The sequence below is a fragment of the Euprymna scolopes genome, chromosome 45 (assembly GCF_053919585.1).
Source record: "Euprymna scolopes isolate OS-2025 chromosome 45, ASM5391958v1, whole genome shotgun sequence".
In the NCBI taxonomy this organism is placed as follows: domain Eukaryota; kingdom Metazoa; phylum Mollusca; class Cephalopoda; order Sepiida; family Sepiolidae; genus Euprymna; species Euprymna scolopes.
The window spans coordinates 67,080,895-67,102,063 of NC_136526.1; the positions used below are offsets into that span (position 1 = coordinate 67,080,895).

The window sequence follows — 21,169 nt, forward strand, 5'->3', positions numbered from 1 at the left end:
CTTTTGAAAAATGTATAGAATTTTATTTACCTTTTATATATATATACTCGCAAATGCACCGACATTACCCGGTATTAAACGTAACATTAAATTCCTTAAAAAGCAAAAAAAAAAAAAAAAAAAAAAAAAACAGAAACTGGGCAATGTGCATACGAGTATTATGTTTTTTCTAAACAGTTTACTTCTTGTAAAAAAATACTTCTTGTAAAAAAAATACTTCTTGTAAAAAAATACTCACTTTGAGATCGAAACCGTAAGACAGTGAGTCAAGTACGATAACCAGCCACAAACATTAAAATATATTTTCAAGCCTACTTATTCCCCACATAAGGAAGCTGACATGTGAACAATTCTTGCATGTGCAGTCGTGAAACAGTTGACAAATAGATAAAAATTCGATGAACCCCCAAAACAAATTTTTCTATTTTGACATTTTAGGTGCATTTTATATATATATATATATATATATATATATATATATATATATATATATATATATATATATATATAATATGGAAATTTAATTAACTTTCTTGGATTTACATTTTTGGATTTTGCCGTCATTGGATACTTTACCTTTCACCTGACTATCCATTCACGTGAAATCACCTTTTTCTTCACCCTATTCCCTCTGCTTTACTTTTTTTTATCAAGTAAGATATTTGACTTACTTGCAGTTTAATCAAATACTTTTGTATGCAAAATCCGATCCTACCCTCTGATGAGAAGGAAAGTATTTTCCGGATTAAAACCGATTAAATAGTTTCCCACGTATCTGAATACCATATATACCAAATTTCAAGTCTGTATATCAAAGTTGAGTGTATAGGTTGAGAAATGTCCTCACAAACTCATTCTCACTAATATATATATATATATATATATATATATATATATATATATATATGTATAACTACTTCATTTACTCACATAAATTTAATATACGAAAGTATAAATGTGTGCGTAAACTTTAAGTATTTACTTCAAAAGTGCTCAATATGTAGGTAGAGATAGTAATTTATAAAATATATATGGCGATTAAGCTACACTGAATATTCTGCGTTTCATCCACTATAGGATTCGTCAAACTTATGCGCGAATTCTGTGGTTGTTTCTTGTTTTTACATATGTTGAGGAATTTTAGTTAGCCAACCAGCTTTCTAGTATCTACTGCGCCCCTTCCTATCCGCCAATGGGCATGCATTTTATCGAACAAATGATCTGTTTTAGAACTAGGTTAGTGGTTTAAGGTAGACGTTTTCCTTCTTTTTTTTATATATATAAATATACCTATGTGTACACACATACATATGTGTGATCGTGTATGCATATTCATGTTTATTTAATTTATTTATTTGTTTGTTTTCTATTGTTATTGTTAGTTTTAAAGCTATTTTGTGTCGCTATCCTAGAGTAAGTCTTATTTTGTGAACACAGTTGTTTGCTATTTCTCGTCTACAGTTTAATAGATTTTGGGGTTCTTTAAAGTACAGGATAGCAAATTTTTCATGGAGGCATAATTTACATGGGTCGTCTAAATGTCTGCACGTGGTAGCTTGTCTTATTATTTTCCATTCGACTACCGGCGAATGTCCGCTTTCTTTGAGTTCCCAGTATTTATTCGCTAGTGTTGTTTTTATATATATGTATATATATATATATATATATATATATATATACATATCTGTATATATATATGCATATATATACATATATATACATATATAAACATATATATACATACATATATATATATGTATGTATATATATATATATATATATATATATTCAAAACGAGAAAAAAAAAGTCTCCCATGAAATTGAACATTCCCCAAATTATATTTGCATATTATCTGAACTCAAAAACACGTGGCTTTTGTTTTCTGAAGTATGTATTACCTATCTATCTAGCTAAAGTTAATACAAAACCCTAAAGGTATTACTTCTTAGCCGGCTTTTAAAACGAGTTAAAAATAACCAGACTTTTTCAATTTGATAAAAGTTCCATTATAGCTTATTTATTATGAGGTGGAGCTGGAACGGTTTAACATCCAAGCTCGACCTAGATAAAGGCAAAAAGCATCCATGCATTAACATGGAAGGAGAGACTATCTTCAAGTACTATCCTAAGCCAGGAATGGAGCAACGGACTTATACTAAGTAGATATTAATAAGTCCTCACCTTTTTTTTAATTTAATTTTTTATTTTATTTTATTTTAGTTATTTTTTTTCCCCAATCGAGAGTAGATAATGCATGTGGATGTGTTATCAGCAGCTCCAGTAACTCCCGCTTCTCCTTTTTTGTCCTTCAGTCCTCATTTCCAATGAGTGATTTTTCTGACAAAGGGTGAAGAAAAAGCTGCTTTCCAGGTCGGTAGTACTTTGTACAGAGTAGCCTGAGATGTCGGAAAATTTCTGTTTCTATGCCTATCCTTGTGGTCATGTCACTAGTAAGGGTGCTGGAGGTAAACGTTTCATCTGGGCTGACGTTACCCGCCTGATAGTCAGGGACCCGAACCTTGGATTAACCACTAAGGAGGCTGTCCTATCAGCAGGTGCAAAGTATCGGGGCTGCTGTATTGCCATTTGGTGAATGGATTCTGGATCATACAGTAGTTTCTGGTAGGGCCTCTCGATGCCATACTAGTGAGTAATTGTTACGGCTTTACCTTATCATGTGCTACAAAAAAGAAAATAATAATTTCTTGTCTTTTTCTCTCTTATTTTCCCTCTCTGTTCTGCTCCAACCAAGTCTACCGACCTGCTCCACAAACCCCAAAACCTCAACAATCATGACAGATCTCCAAAAAAGAAACGCGAATAAACCTAGAACCCCATCTTCCAATGTAGACCCCTACTACCAGGTCTCCTTCTCCAACATCAGGGGTCTACATTCCAACCTTCCAGAGGTTGAAACACAATTACAGGAGACGAAACCGGACATTTTCTTTCTAAGTGAAGCTGGCATAGGGCCAAACACTTCTCTAGACGAATTCATAATTAAAGGATACTCTAACTTAACATCTAAATCTGACCCCCAAGATCGCCATGGGCATGAAATATGTGCCTACATCAAAGATGGCTTTCCATGTGGTAGGGATATCTCCAGAGAAGACCCTAATTTACCTTATATATGGCAACACATCAAAGGTCGTAAATAACAAAGTTCTCTCTAATTCTCTCTCCTCTGATCTTGAGCACATGGTACAGTGGGGGAAGAAGTGGCTGGTCATTTTTAATGCATCCAAAACCAAGCTTCTATCTTTACATAATCAACGCTCTGATCCCCATCTGGCATCAATTGAAATGGATGGCTCTCATCTTGGGGAGGCTCCATGTTTTGACAAGCTTCTGGGTTTGACCTTTACTCCTGATCTGAAATGGAACAAGTACATCAAATCTGTTGCCAGGGACGCTGGGAAAATGGTGGGGTCCTTCTACCGCTCCAGAAGATATCTCACTACTGATACAATTCTCTATCTCTATAAAAGCCAAGTACATCCAATGATGGAGTACTGTTGCCATATCTGGGCAGGAGTTGCTAAAAACAGCCTATCCTGCCTTGACAGAGTACAAAATAGACTTTCTGCTTTAGTGGGGGATGCCCTTTTCTCTTCCCTGCAGCCTCTCTCCCACCGAAGAGATGTTGCAAGCCTGTCTTTGTTTTATCGTTATTTCCATGGCAAGTGCTCGTCTGAACTCCAATTTCTCGTTCCCCCCTCGCCAATCTTTCACGAGAAACGCCCGTCTGGCTGAAACTACTGTCAATAATTTTCCCCATTCTTTATCTGTGCCTAAATCCAAACGTAGATTCCATGAGCAGAGCTTCTTTCTCTCTACAACTTAGATGTTGTCAAATCCAACATAAACAAATTCCTGACAAACCGCCCCCTTAAGTAAGACACTCTATCAAAACCCCCAATACTAATGATTACTACAATACTATCTCATTGATTGCTGTACACGCAATAACCCTTATCCCTGAGTAGCCTCCGGGCCTTGATAAGTGGTGACCCCCATGTAAATATATATATATATATATATATATATATATATATGTATATATATATATATATTGATTTTAAATTTCAACTTACAGTTTAAATTTTCTTTTCTCTTATAATAAGCTCTACTCTCTATTGCGTATTGAGCTTTTTTAATTCAGTTAAAAATACATAATATACTTTGTTATTTTCTTTAATTTAATCCCTTTTTTAGAATTTATTAGACAAAATTTAACTTTTATTTTACCGTGCCAATAAATATGATCATCACTGTATATATATATATACACACTGAAAGAATACTAAAGTATTGTAGACCGAATCCGTCCATAATTCTTGGCAATAGTCTTCAAAACCAATCCCTCTTTCTGAAGGAGATGGTAATCTCTGGGAGGATGATCTCCTTGGACTGAACAGAACTATTCGCTATTCTGACCTCCGAGGTCAAAATATAATTATTGTAAAATCTTTTCGTTGCTAATTGTGAACTTTAGTGCCCGATCGTTAGTGACATTTCAGAATGTCAGGGGTTAGGGGACATTAATCCCATTACCTCGGAAACACAAACAGAAAAGAAGGGAAGAAAGAAAGCGAATAGTTGAATTCCCTAACGTCTTTTCCCACATTATAATTGGATGTATTTACGGTTCTAGTTTGAACATTTGTTGCTTTAAGATGTACCCGGCGTTGCCCGGTATTAAACGTAACCTTAAATTCCTTTTACAAAATGAAAAAAACAAAAACAAAGACAAACGGAAAGAAACTGAGATATGTGCTTTCGAGTATTGTTTTTTTTCTAATTAGTTCACAGTAAAAAAAAAAAAAAATACTGAAGCTGAGATCGATAGCAAAATCCAAAGATAGGGAGTCAAGTACGGTAACCATTCTGCCAGTTTGACATCATCTTTAAAAAGTGTTTTCAAACCCACTTATTCTTAACGTAATGTGACCGATTCGCGCATACGCAGTCGTGAAACTGTTGACAAAAAAGATAAAAGTCCAGTTTTTTTAATTTTTATCTCTTAGCAGCCCTTTCGTCCGCCTGGAAACCGATTCAGAGATTGCCACGTGTCTGAATACCCTATATACCAAATTTCAAGTCTGTAGATAAAAAAAAATTCGTTGAGTATGTATGTTGAGAAGTGCCGTTAAACACACATTTACATATATATATATATATATATATATTGGAAGGATGAGATGTAGGAAAAATATTTTCTCATATTTTTCCTTATAAGTAAAATGGATTCCATACTGTTCATTGTTAAAGTGATATATATATACGAACATGCACATATATCTGTATACATACACGTATATATATATATATATATATATATATATATATATATATATATATATATATATATGTATACATACACGCATATATATATATGTATACATAAACGTATATATATATATACGCACATGCACATATATATGTATACATACACACATATATATATGCATATATATAAATACATACATATATATATGCACATGCACATATATATGTATACATACACGTATATATATATATATATATATATAAATACATACATATATATACGCACATGCACATATATATGTATACATAAACGCATATATATATACATATATATATATATATGTATACATACACGCATATATATATGTATACATACACGCATATATATATATACATATATATATACGCACATGCACATATATATGCATACATACACGCATATATATATACATATATACATATATATATATACGCACATGCACATATATATGTATACATACACGTATATATATATGCATATAAATACATATATATATATACGCACATGCACATATATATGTATACATACACGCATATATATATACATATATATATATACACGCACATGCACATATATATGTATATATATATACGCACATGCATATATATATGTATACATACACGATATTCGGAATACTATAAAAAGACTATATATATATATATATATATATATATATATATATATATATATATATATATATATATAGTCTTTTTGATAGTATTCCGAATTTTATTGGGTTTATATTATTGATAATTTGGTAACCGTTCATATACCAACAAATTTTAAGTCAAAATGAGATGACTTAAACTGTACAAAATAATCATATTTCATAATTGAGATGTAAAATATTTTCTCATGTTTTTCCTCATAAGGAAAATGGATTCCAGACTGTTCATTGTTAAAGCGATTATTATTCAATACGTCTGACGAAAAGCTGTTCTTGTGAACATTTTTAGACGACATAAGGTTTAAATTTGGCCGAGTAGTCTTGAAACAATTGTAACTAACGATGAAATACACTATTTGATGCTATCAATCTATTCCTTGATGTCTTGATTTTGTTAAAACAACACACACACACACACACACACACACACACACACACACACACACACACACACACACACACACACACACACACACACACATATATATAACTACTTAATTTACTCACATGAAATTAATATACGAAAGTATAAATTTATGCGTAAACTTTAAGTATTTACTTCAAAAGTGCTCAATACGTTGGTAGAGCTAGTTAGTAATTTATAAAATATATATGGCGATTAAGCTACACTGAATATTCCGCGTTTCATCCACTCTAGGATTCTTCAGGCTTATATGCATAAGCCTGAAGAGTCCTAGAGTGGATGAAACGCGGAATATTCAGTGTAGCTTAATCGCCATGTATATTTTATAACTTACTATATATATATATATATATATATATATATATATATATATATATATATATATATATATATATGTGTGTGTGTGTGTGTGTGTGTGTGTGTGTGTGTGTGTGTGTGTGTGGATATAGGTATTGTTATTTGAGTCTGAACGGAAATAAGTTCTAAAAACTTAAATGATAAAATAATTTAACTAACTGAAAAATAATTTTTTTTTAAATACGACATCAAAAACCGAGAGCTACCAATGAAAGTGTTGTACGATACTTTCCAAATTGAGTCCCCAAATAAGGAAATACCAAGTGAAGTATCAGTAACTCCGAAAACTAGTCACTCTCCAAAATCGAAGAATTCACAAATGCAAACTGTAAGAAGTAAAAGAAAAAGGAAAAGGGCTGAACACTTTGGTTCAAACTTAAAAAGAACTAAATGGTAAAGTCAAATTCTAGGGAAAAATTTAGATTGGGGGAAGATGTTATAATGGAATGACCTAGCACCCCTCCTTACAATAATATATAGACAATGTAGATACATTCCTCCGGTATTAGAGAGATCGGAAGACACCAAGAGAGACAGACTCTCGTATTGTACCCCTTGTAAATAAAGCTTTGGATTTACCCTAAGTGAATGTCCTCTGTTATGATTATCTAAAGAAACTGTAGCTGCCGACACTCGCTACAATCACAGGCAGGAGCTAATTCTCACGATTCGAGATTTGAAATCCATTTCCTCCTGGCTGTTCCAATCACAATCCAGCTCTCAATCACGTGACCGAGTACATAAAAGGCGAAATCACAAACTCTCTCTCTCTCTCTCTGTCTCTGACTCACTGGCTTCAGCTGGCAGCAGAAATTATTCTGGGGCTTTCGCCTCAGGTTGAACGTTAGTACTACAAGCTAACAATGGCTCTTTTCAAGCTCACATTTGTTTCCACCTGTGATACCCAAACGAATATTCTTTATCATGCTAAAGAACACACACACACACACACACAAACACCAACGACAACATGTGAACACACTCAATACCTTGCTCCTTTCTTTCTCCTGTGACCAGCTTCCTTCGTCCTGGCATCGACTAGATATAAACACGTGTGGACTGAGCTGTCCTCTCCTCCACAAGCCGGCAATATATTAAATATATCTTCACACAAGCACACTTCAACCTACTAACCTGTTTCTCTCTTCTACTAACGCTACTAACGAAGATAAAAAATAAAGTTGTTTATTAATATGAATGAAACTCCGTTGCGCTGTTTCTTATTCTATAAAAGATATATAATTTGGCGACGAAAGATGAGCGTATAATAATTTGGGTCGAGAAAAAAATTTCTTTCTAAGAAGAACTCAAAAGGAAAAACAGTGAAACTGAATTCAAGAACGCGCATGGTCGAAGGAAAAAGAAAAGTATTGAGTCTGAACGGAAATAACTTCTAAAAACGTAAATGATAAAAAATTCCACCAACTAAAAAAGTAAATTTTAAAAAGAATACGACAACAAAAAGTAAATAAACATAATTAAGTCTTAGTTTCATACTGAAAGAAAGGAAAGAAAAATATTTTTTATATTGCTAATTCATTTCAAATTTATTTTCTTTGAATAAGAAAAAATAAATACGAATAAAAAAGACTGCAAAAAAGGAACATGTCTTATGCTGCTGTGTGTGTTGTAGCGAGGCTACCGAGCGTAAGTACTATATCTCGGTGGTCGTGGTTGTAGGCACTCCAAAACGAATATCAAGAATTGTGAAAAAAGGAACGCATGATCCGTGACGTCAGACTTGTGTTAATTATGCGAACTATGGAAAACCAGAAGCGACTTAATGATATTTTAAAATCTTTGTTTATCTTCTTCAAACTGCAATTGATAATCAATTTTTGTTATAATTTACAGTTTAATGATTAATAATATTATAAACATTTGTATATTAAATATGAAATACGGTTTTACTAACCTCTCTATTTTTATCCGTCTCCAAAACCGGAAATATATTTTATATTCCATATTTTGATTTTCATATAAACTGCCAGTTCATATCGAACTCCGCCTATCTATTTAACTGCTTGCCTCTTTCTTTCTCTTAATAACTTACGCCTCTCTCTCGTTTGTTTCACTCCTCTTTCTCTTCCCCTCTTTCTCTGTCCCCGGTTTTGTAATTTAACACTCACCTTCCTTCCACTTTTGTTATCTTTCCTGAGTTTTTTTTTTAATTCACTTTTTGTGAATTTACAGTTGGCTGCTACTAATTATAATTTGACTTTGTACTTTGTATCTCTACTTAATATTTCTTCAGTCTGCCAAGTCTGAAGAAACTATCGGATCTAATCTTTCCCAACAGCCAATCTTTGGTCAAACAAATGGCAATGAACTTGAACGTCCCCCTCCTTTAATAAGCTTGATTAATAGCAGTACTAATAATATAAATACTGATAGTCCTTGACAGAACAACTCCCATGATAATAAATTTGGAAACCAATCCAGTAATAACATCCCCATCCATTCACCAACATCCTGTCCTAACCTTAATAACAATCTAATATTAAATACAAGCAACAGTATCCACAATGCACCCAAAACATACATATACATCGGATCCACTTCTACGTTAATAAAACAGATAATCTCTAACCACATATCATCTTTTAGCAATAAAAACACAAAGAACTTCTTTGGCTACTTTAATTAAAAAAAATTAAATCTAAGAATATTCGCTTCTTAATTAATATATATAAATCATAATCTTATACCCCTGTAACCTCTGCCTTTCTGAGGCAGTTAGGATAATAACGTCTCCTAAATCCAAAAATGTAATCAATACAAAAAGTGAGCTAATTTTCCAATGCAAACACAGGGCAAAATACAAGTATTGCAATTTTGAAATTACGTAGTCCCTCTGTTAAAATAAAAAATAAAAATACATTAACACTTTTTTTTAATTAACACTATACATTCTTATTATTGTAGTTTTTAAACCCATTTTACCGGACTTTAGCCTCTTGTCTTACCTAATTTATTGCTTTTATCTTGAGAATTTGAGAATTATAGAAATAATCAATACCACTATGAGCTGTTATTATTTTATTTTTTTACATATTAAGATAAACAGTACTCCTAAATTATACATATTTCTCTCTCTTTCTCTCTCTTTCTCTCTCTCTCTCTCTCTCTCTCTATATATATATATATATATATATATATTATTACCAATACATTTTCAATTATTAATTTTATTTAGGCGCATTACTATTCTTTCACTAGGTATTTATTATTATTATTATTATTATTATTATTATTATTATTATTATTATTATTATTAGTAGTAGTAGTAGTAGTAGTAGTAGTAGTAGGGGTGGTAGTGGTGGTAGCGGTTTTAGCATCTGTTATAATTTGTATATGTGTATATAATTGTCCTTATGTGTGTCTATGTATGTCTATATATATTTATTTATTCATATATGTGTAGGGTTTTTTATTTTATATATGTCTATGTATATGTGTTTTGTGCGTGGTATATATATATATATATATATATATATATATATGTACTTGTGTATGTATAAATGTGGGTAAGTAAGTGCATGTATGTTTGTGCATGTGTGTAAGTATGCATATATGTATATGTATGTGTATCATATATATATATATGTGTGTGTGTATATATGTAAATGTATATATATATATATATATATATATATATATATATATAATATGAACAAATGATTAATAAAACATATTAAAAGACATCTTGAAAAAGAGTTAAAAACATTTAATTTTAAAAAGGAAGCACAAGATAAGTGGATAGTCCTTAATTCGCGGAGTTTCGAAGAAATACTCTCCTTCTCATCAGAAGGAAGGAATTAGCAAAATGCGGGATCGGATTTTACATGTAAAAGTATTTAATGAAACTACAAGTAAGTCAGAGATCTTACTTGGTTAAAAAAAGAGTGAAGGGTAAAAAATCCAAGAATAATAAAATCCAAACACGGTCGAATTAAAAATTTCAAATCCAACAGGTAAGTTCCAAACGGTCCAAAATGATCCAAAAGGCAGAATTCCTTGGAAAAAATCACAAATGGAATGAGTTCCAAATCATTAAAAGAAAAGTTCAAATGTGCACAGAAAAAGCACTGGAGAGAATATTTAAAACACGTCTGCCAAGGCCGGAGGAATCAAGTAAATTAAGGTTTAAAAAAAAGAAGAAAAGGAAAAACGGTGAAAGTTTAAATTTGAAAAGCAAGGTCAAACTGACCCAGACAAAAAGCGCAAAAGTTAGCGTTAATAATTAGGTCAACTTAAATATGCACGTGAAAGTCCCAGAATTAAATTAAGAAACACGAGTCAGAGGAACAAATAAATGGCTAAGTTTATGAAATGGAGCGTCTATCATATTAAAAAAAAAAAATGAAAATAAATAAATTAAAAATTGAAAATTGAAAATTGAAAATTAAAAAGTTAAAAATTAAAAAACTTATATATATATATATATATATATATATATATATATATATATATATATACACACATACACATACATATACATAGATACAGACACACAAATGCACACATACATGTACATACATACACACACGCATATACATATATATACATATATGTATACATATACAATAACACACACATATATATACATATATATACAAACACACACACACACGCGCATGCATAAATACTTACCTTTTATCAATATCGGTATATGATTGGCATCATCATTCGTGTCACTATCACTGTTGCCATCTTTATTACCGTTACAATAATTACTAAATTACTATTATTATTATTATTATTATTATTATTATTATTATTATTATTAATATTATTAATATTATTATTATTATTTTGTCATCTTTATCATCACCATGATTTTTCGAGAGCCTTAATAAGCTATGATTCTGCAACACTTGAAACTTTATAATCCTCACTCCTCCAACTTTTTTTAAATAATAACATAAAATTTAACACTATAGAAAGATCTGTTTCGTTCTGTCTAGACAATTCCGGTCAGAGTAATACAAGCTTTCATGGACTGATTTCACCCCCCTCGCTTAGCCTGAACTTAATTACTTTAAAATTTAATCTGAAATCACTTTTTCTAATGAGCCGATGATGAAGGTTCTCATACTGGATTTCTCTCTTTTTACTATTAGGTCCCATTTGACTGGGGACAGACTTCTCTTTGGGTTACTGCACTGCCCGGAAAAAAACAATTTTCAAATTATTTCAGCTGTTTTGATTATATGCATCGTCATGCTGGACTTATTTTGGACTCCATTCTCTCCAAAGGACTATTTTTCATTTCGGATCAACTTAAGAGGATTTTCATGCAAGCTGAAATATTATGCGCGGTTTATATATATATATATATATATATATATATATATATATATATATATATATATATATTACATATCCAACATTTTTTCATTTTTTATTTGAAAATTTATAACTACAATAAATTGCGGTTTCACTTAATGCCTTAACTAGCAAATTCTAGCATTGCTACAAATATAATTTGCTGATTCCTTTATGTCCTCTGATGGGAAGAATAATAAGAATAGCATTCTTTGAAACTTCACTGAATAAAGACTTTGTTAATTGTTGTATTGGAGTATTCAGTCGAAAAATAAATTTTGATTATATATATATATATATATATATATATATATATAACTACTTCATTTACTCACATAAAATTAATATACGAAAGTATAGATTTATGCATAAACTTTAAGTATTTACTTCAAAAGTGCTCAATACGTAGGTAGAGCTAGTTAGTAATTTATAAAATATATATGGCGATCGCCATATATATATATATATATATGTATATATATATATATATATATATATATATATATATATATATATAGTGGAGATGGTAATTAATAAAAACTCAAGAAAGTGCTCAATACTGTTGTAAAGCAAATATGCGTTTCATTTGTTTTTTTTTTTTTTTACCGTATTGTTCTGTTAAGTTACATTATTGTTTCGGTTACATGTGTAGCCGAAACAATAATGTAACTTAACAGAAATATACGGTAATAAAAAATAAAACGTATATATATATATATATATATATATATATATATATATATATATATATATATAATTATTTTTTTACTATAATAATTAAATACCTACAGACACTAGTGTTTCATCCTTTCGGGATTCTTCAGTGCAGGGTGTCACGATTACTACCAGTCGAACGATTCGAACCCCGCGACATCTCTGGCTCGATTAGCGGAGACCGTATCCATTCGGCTACTATTAACCGTGTGAAATAGCGTTGAATTTTAAACATTTTAATTTAAATGTTCATTACGTCAGACAGACAGTGATCAAATCGTTATACGATGATCTACTCATAAGAGCTAAATTGACCGACTTTTAATTCAACGGAAAGTAGAGAGAGAGAGAGAGAGAGAGAGAGAGAGAGAGAGAGAGAGAGAGAGAGAGAGAGAGAGAGAGAGAGAATAAATGACAAAAATTTATATTCCAAAATTCATAATGTTGACCATTTTATAATTTATTCCTTTAAATCAGTCGATTTATGCAATTCTTATACAATTATACAATAAATCGACTGGTTTAAAGGAATAAATTATAAGATGGTCAACATCATGAATTTTGGAATATAAATTTTTAAATATATATATATATATATATATATATATATATATATATATATATATATATACTAGCATGGGTGCCCGGCGTCACTCGGGTGTTTTGAGGTGTATGCTGAGCAAAAAAAAAAGGTCAATTTTTTAACTTTGACCCCTGTTATGACCCATTAACATTTATTGTTTTGGGCTCAAATCAAGTTATTAAGTTAGATCCATGCCCAAGGAATCTATATCTAAAATTTTACGTGTTTAGACCCAAAATTGTAGGAGGAGTTTGGTAGAGTTCTCAAAGGTCAAATCGTTGAACTTTGACCCCTTAATCGCCAAATTTCTGTCCGAAAACCAATCACATCGATTTTCCCAAATCTCAGTACACTGTATATCAAATTTTGAATCTGTAGGCTTAAAATTGACAGAGTTATTGCGTAGGAAAATTTACACAAACACACAGACACTTTCACTTTCATATATACATATATATATATATATATATATATATATACGTATATATACATATATATATACGTATATATACATATATATACATATATATACGTATATATACATATACGTATATATACATATATATATATATATATATATATATATATATATATATATATATATATATATATATATATATATATATATATATATATATATAAGGTTAGTGGGAGAGCCCTCAACAGAATGTTCGATATTAAGAAAATTTCCAAAATGAAGAAAAGAGAGATATAAACAGAGGCTGAAGAGAGTCTGACATAAACAACCAATTATTATTTCTCTTTATTTTGGATTTGAAACCGACGGTACTGACGTTGTTCTGATCTTCTATAACACACACACATACAAAAACATACACAAGCACATACATATAACTACAAAACTCATATCTATACATTTTCGTAGATGTGCGAAAGAGAGAGAGAGAGAGAGAGAGAGAGAGAGAGAGAGAGAGAGAGAGAGAGATGAATACGCGTGTGTACAGTTGTGTGTGTGTGTGTGTGTGTGTGTGTGTGTGTGTGTGTGTGCAGTATTTCTGTATACTGCAATACTGCATATCCTTCCCTCCCACCAAGACGAATGGTGTTATTGATTGTCTGGTGGGGTAGGGAATGGCAGGAGACGTTGAAACTTGCCTCAACAAGTTAGCGTTCTAAACAAAAAGGTTCACCCATCTCGAAGGGGTCATTCATACTCCGACGTCTACGATTTAAGGAACGGAATTAAAAAGAAGAAGAAGAAGAAGAAGAAGAAGAAGAAGAATTAAAATAAAATTACTAAAACAAAGGAATACAGTGTGGTATCTGTTACTTTCTGATACTACACTCCATCTTTTCTATCTTCGGTCAGTGAAGAAAAAATCCTTCTAGACTGAGGCAACTGAAAAATGTTGTTCCGATCTATGATACCTTTGGGGGATGGGGGAGGCTGGATTTTTTCTACATTAAAAGCCGCTGCCTTTTTTGGCGAGACAAATAAGAACAAGAATAACGAGATTCTTTTTGCTTTGTATTTCCTTTCCACGTTAACACCAACCTTTAAATTGACGACTTTTATCGATGTACCCGTATGCTGAAAACGAATATCACTTTTAAATTTGGCGCAATTTTCTCTATATTAAAACCTTTATTATGCAATGTAATGTTTTTTTTTCTCTACTGAAAAGTAGTAATGCGCATGCGCGTTACAAAACACACCTTCCTCCACATGTTAAGAATAGCGAACGCTAGGGACTGCCAAAATTCACCATAGAATTACCCCACCCTACATGTAACACGGTATAACTTTATTATGAATTAATATCATCAGTATAACTTTTGTACCATTTAAAAGAACAAAATAAACTAGTAATAATTAAAAAAATTTTTTTTTTTTCATCGAACGAAAATAATGAAATTGCGAGACGAAAATCGTGTTTAAATAATTGGCGCTTTAAAATAACGTTCCCATGTAGTAGACATGAAAACATGCCCGTATTTAATAAATCTAGCAAAAATCAACTAATGGTCAGATTTTCGTGAAACTTTCGATACTTATCCATTTTAGAATGAAATTGCATATAAAATGCAGTTTTCGTAAAATATACGAGGGGAAATATTTTTTAATGCGTGTCCCCACCCTCCATATTTATTTTTTCGAAATTCGAACAAAATATATTTAAATCTATCGAAATTTCTATTTATTATGAAAAATAAGAGTTCAAATAAGTAAAAAATATTTATTTCTTAAAAATTTAAATACAGATATTGAATAAAAATTTACCTTGAAGTTGCAATTAAAAAATTGATATAAACTTAATATTATTATATATTTTTTTAAATAGCGTTTTTTCGAATTAATATATACTATAATCAGTTGAATTGCCAAGAAAAAGAAACTTCGTAAACATGAATTAATTTTTAAAAGATTAAAATTCCATTATTTCAAAATGTTCCGTTACAACATAGATTTTTAATTAGTTGTGTATAAATTTTTTTTAATATTAAGTTTTAATATAAACATGACTCTTGTCAGCTATTTTATCGCCAAATTAAAACCAATTTAAAAGTATTATTGCACAAATATTAAGCATTTTGTAGGCCCCCCCTCATATTTTGTTTCTCTTTTTACCGAACAAAATATGGAACCCCGTAGGTAACCAAATGAACATTCAGTAAAACCGTATTTCATATTTAATATACAAATGTTTATAATATTATTAATCATTAAACCGTGTAAATCTTAAAACCTAATAAAATTATAACAAAGATTAATTATTAATTGCAGTTTGAAGAAGATAAACAAAGTTTTAAAAATCATTAAGTCGCTTCTGCTTTTCCATAGTTCGTATAGTTAACACAAGTTTGACGTCACGGAAACATGCGGTGCAATCTTCACAATTGTTTGGCAGACCTTACGAACGCCATTAATATTTATTAAGTAATGCATTGAAAAAATGTCTTAATATCTAAAAAATTACTTGTCTGCGCAAAATTTGAATGTGAGACCCGAAAACCTTTTAAAGTCGTCATTTTAAAGGTGTTAAATTGGATAGAAAGTAAAAACTAAGTTTTTTTTAATTTAAGAAGAAAACAAAGCAAAGATAAATAAATAAATAAAAACTAACAGTTTCTACACGATTTTTTTAATAAAAAACTAAAATAAAAATAAAGTAAATAGATAAAAATTATGTTTCTACACGATTTTTTTAATTAAAAAAACTAAAAAAAATTAAAATAAAAGAAAAATAAAATAAATAAATAAAAATGAACAGTTTCTACTCGTATTTTACTTAAAAAAACTAAAATAAAAATAACAAATAAATAAATAAAAATTAACAGTTTCTACACGTTTTTTTTTGTTTTTGTTTTTTTTAGCGATGGAAAATGTTAGTCTTACAATGACTTCATTTATTCAATAGCACGTTTACTGCTTTTTAAATTTTTAAAGCGTGACAGACCACTAACATATTATTTCTAATTGAAGTCTGACAGACCAATAAACATGTTCAAATGGAAGCGTAATAGACCATCGAAAATACTATTAAAAAGTTACTGTGACAGACCAACGCAAAGTCTATTTAAAACTTAAAAATAAACATTCACCATTACTTGCAGCCGTATGCAAAAGAAAAAAGAAAAAGATTATAAAAAGAAAAACATGAACGCAGAGCAATGATCACGTTAGAGAGACGAGGGTGACATCACAGTCAATAAGAGAAGTCATGCGCGGCTGGAGAAGGCAAAATAAAAGTAATTTGTTAAAACCGGAAACAGTAAGTTGAATTTCTTTCCTATTCATTTTTTATGCTACTTGCGACGGAGTTTACAACGTGTTGGGTGTCTACTTTATATTATTATTCTATACCAGATATTGAATACAGTCAATGTTGAAAAAATGTGAATAAAAATTATCATTGTATAATTTCTGCTTGTTTTTTTTTATTATTATTTTATTGCAAAGGGCTCTATGAGTAGAAAATATTTATTTTTTGTGTCGCAAAAATTGAAAAAAAAAAAATTAATAACGCGCCGCCATGTAAGAAAGGTTGGGAACCCTTATATGTTCATACACACTAAAAACAAAAAAAGAGTGGAAAGTAAACCGTGAACGGGGATTTTCTTACTCAAACAACATTAAAAATATATTTAAAAAAAAACACGTAAAAATGAAGAAAAATTGAATATAAATTAACAGTTTTTGCACATTTTTAATTTAAAAAATATAATATAATAAATAAATACATAAAAAATAAAAATAAAATAAATAAAAATTAACCGTTTCGATAGGTGTGTCAGAAACTTCGTGAAAATATTGAATAATTCGACCCCCTGTTTTTCCAAGCTTATAACTACTCGAAAAATATTTCATTCAAGCCCTATTTTTATTTTTCATTTAAAGGAGCAAGGACCAAGGTTTTATTAAAAAAAAAAAAAAAAACAAAAACAAAAAAAACGTGATTTAAAAAAAAAAGGTTTTAAACTTCGGACTTTACAGGTAAATTTCTAAAAAACTATTCTTTTTTTTGTTTTAAATTTGAATATATTATTTATTGATCTTTTATCTTCAATTTGTAATATATAAAAATTTGGTGAGTAAATTATTTACTTTTTAATAGACATTTCAAAATAGGGGGCGTGAATTAATTCGACCCCCTGTCTTTCCAAGCTTATAACTACTCGAAAAATGTAATTCAAACCCTAATTTTTTTTTAATTAAAGGAGCAAGGACCAATGTTTCATTGAAAAAAAAATACAAACAACGTGTTTTTAAAAAAAATGGTTTTAAACTTCGGACTTTACAGGTAAATTTCCAAAAACTATTTTTTTTTTTTGTTTTAAATTAGAATATATTATTTATTGATCTTTTATCTTCAATTTGTGATATATAAAACTTTGGTACATAAATGAATTATTTACTTTTTAATAGACATTTCAAAATAGGGGACCGTGAATTTAAAAAAAAAACGTTTGTCTAAAATATTATATTCAGTTTATTGGAAAGAGCATAAAATTTCACATTGACCCTGAAAATATCGTAAAAATAGAATCAATAGAAAAATTTTGATAGATTTTTAAAGTTTAAAAATTGAAAAATACTGAACTCGTAAAATTCAATTAATTTCATTACTGTTTTTTAAAAAATAAAAAAAATATTTCTATTACTTTTTATACAACTTTAATAGTTTATTTTGGAAGTATATAATCCATAAAGAAAATAAACAACCCACTTTTAAAAGATAAATTACGAGTTTTTTAAATATTTTATTCGCAGTTTCGTGTTAGGGGTGTCAAAAATTCCCAAAAAATATGATACACCTACCGTTTCGACACGTTTTTAATTAAAAAACTAAAATAAAAATATATAAAAAAAAACTGAAACTGAAGAAAAGTTAAATATAAATGAACAGTTTCTGTACGTTTTTAATTTAAAAAATGAAAATAAAATAAATAAAAAAAAATAAAAACCAACAGTTAATTAAAAAAAACTAAAATAAAAATATAAAACAAACGTAAAATTGAAGAAAAGTTAAGAGTGTGTCCTTCTCACATTCGCCCACCTATTGCAGCATTGCAGCAATAGTTAAAAAACACCAGGCACAACTGTTCCACTAATATTCACCATCATTATTCTATAGCAGATCTTGTTGATTTATGTGAATAAAAATTATCATTATATAATCTTTGTTTTTTTTTATTTTTTATTCTATGGCAAAAAAAATCCTTATGAGTAGGAACTATTTATTTTTTGTGATAGGTGTGCTGAGACTCCCCCCCCCCCAAAAAAAAACTTAATAGTATGTCGCCATGTAAAAGAAAATCCGGGTGCACTGAATAATGTGTGTGTGTGTGTGTGTGTGTGTGTGTGTGTGTGTGTGTGTGTGTGTGTGTGCTAAAACCACTTATACAAACGAGGATAAAGGGTGCGTAAGAACGAAGGAGGTGAGAAGGGAGAAAAAGAGGAAAAGAGAAGAAAAGAGAGAGAAAACTAGGAGAGAAAAGACGAAGAGAAATTGGGAGAGAAAGAGAGAAGAAAGAAGCAAAGAGTGTAAAAAAATAAAAATAAATTGTGTTTCTTACATCGTGATTCGCCATGGCCTAATGATTAGTAGCGTTGTTTAACAATCAGTTCGAAGTGACGGGATTCTGGATGCTTTATTTTTAATTTTCATCTTTTCTGTACATAATGTTGGTGCCTGGAAAACTCGTCCCCGAAAACTCGTCCCCGGAAAACTCATACCCAGAAAACTAGCCCCTTTTTGCTGGGTAGGAAAACTGGTCCCTTATTGAACAAATATCGATTGAAAACACATTTTATGACTGTTCTTTAAAATATTGTCTTTAAAAGAGAATACACATCCCATAATATTAAATATAGGGTTTGTATTACTGTACACATAGATTCGAAAAAGTTGTCAAAAAACAAATATATAACAAATAAATGTTATCAAATGCAAGATAAGTTACTTTTCTACCAAACTGGATATAATTTTCGTGTTTTTATTCAATTTAACATGTTTATTCAGCTCGAAAAACATGCAGTGTTTACCGATGTATTGGAAAATTCAAGATGGCGGCCGATTCTCTCGTTAACACGGTAAGTTCAGGAAAAGGTGTTATAAATAATAAACTAGACAAAATACTATTAAAAACCACCGAATATATGTCAAGTTATGTCACGGTAACATATATTGAGCGAATTTCTAACAGTATTTTGTCTAGTTTATTATTTATTACACCTTTTTCCAAACTTACCGTGTTAAAGAGAGAATCGGCCGCCATTTTGAATTTTCCAATACATCGCTAAACACTGTATGGTTTTCGAGCTGAATAAACATGTTAAATTGAATAAAAACACGAAAATTATATCCAGTTTGGTAGAAAAGTAACTTATCTTGCATTTGATAACATTTATTTGTTATATATTTGTTTTTTTTACAACTTTTTCGAATCTATGTGTACAGTAATACAAACCCTAAATATATATATATTTTTAACTCTTGTTTAAAAAAAAAAAAAAAAAAAACTTGATCACGGAGTCAAGACACAAAAAACGAAACCATATATTTATTAAAAAAAAAAAAAAAACTCTAGTTTTAACACTTTTTGTGTCATTACGAAACAAAAATAAAAGAAAGAAAACGCGTTTTATCAAAGAAAGCAATTATTTTATTTAGAAAAAATTAATTCAGTTTAAATAATTCTTGTGTTATTACAAAACAACAAAAAAGAAAACACGGTATTTATGTATTTTTGCTACCGCGCTGAAATAATAATGTTATTATTTCGAAAGCCATTCTAAACATGGGGAGGGGGGTATCGTTTAAAAGCCATTTCGGGGGCACTTGTGCAGTATGCAGGCGGCGGTTATTGTTAGGGGCGATAACTCCAATGTCTTCTTGGTCAAATAATGTGGCAAATAAGTAGCAAACAAGATTTTTTTTTTCTGAACAAAAAAAAATTTGAAAGTCAAAACATTTATTGGATGTGTATTCTCTTTTGAAAACAATATCTTCTTCAAGAAAGGCCATAAAATGTGTTTTCAATCGATATTTATTCAATAAGGGACCAGTTTTCCTACCTAGCAAAAAGGGGCGAGTTTTCTGGGTACGAGTTTTCTGAATACGAGTTTTCCGGATACGAGTTTTCCGGGTACGAGTTTTCCGGGTACGAGTTTTCCGGGTACGAGTTTTCTGAATACGAATTTTCCGGGAACGAGTTTTCCGGGAACGAGTTTTCTGAATACGAATTTTCCGGGAACGAGTTTTCCGGGAACGAGTTTTCCGGGTACGAGTTTTCCTAAA

At 30.2% G+C, this 21,169-nt stretch overlaps 1 protein-coding gene across 2 annotated transcripts in view; it reads right to left on the minus strand.

Moving 5' to 3' along the window:
• Positions 1 to 21,169, minus strand: part of LOC145269869 (kinesin-like protein KIF12) — a 244,814-nt gene that overhangs the window by 130,267 nt on the left and 93,378 nt on the right. The window lies entirely within an intron of this gene.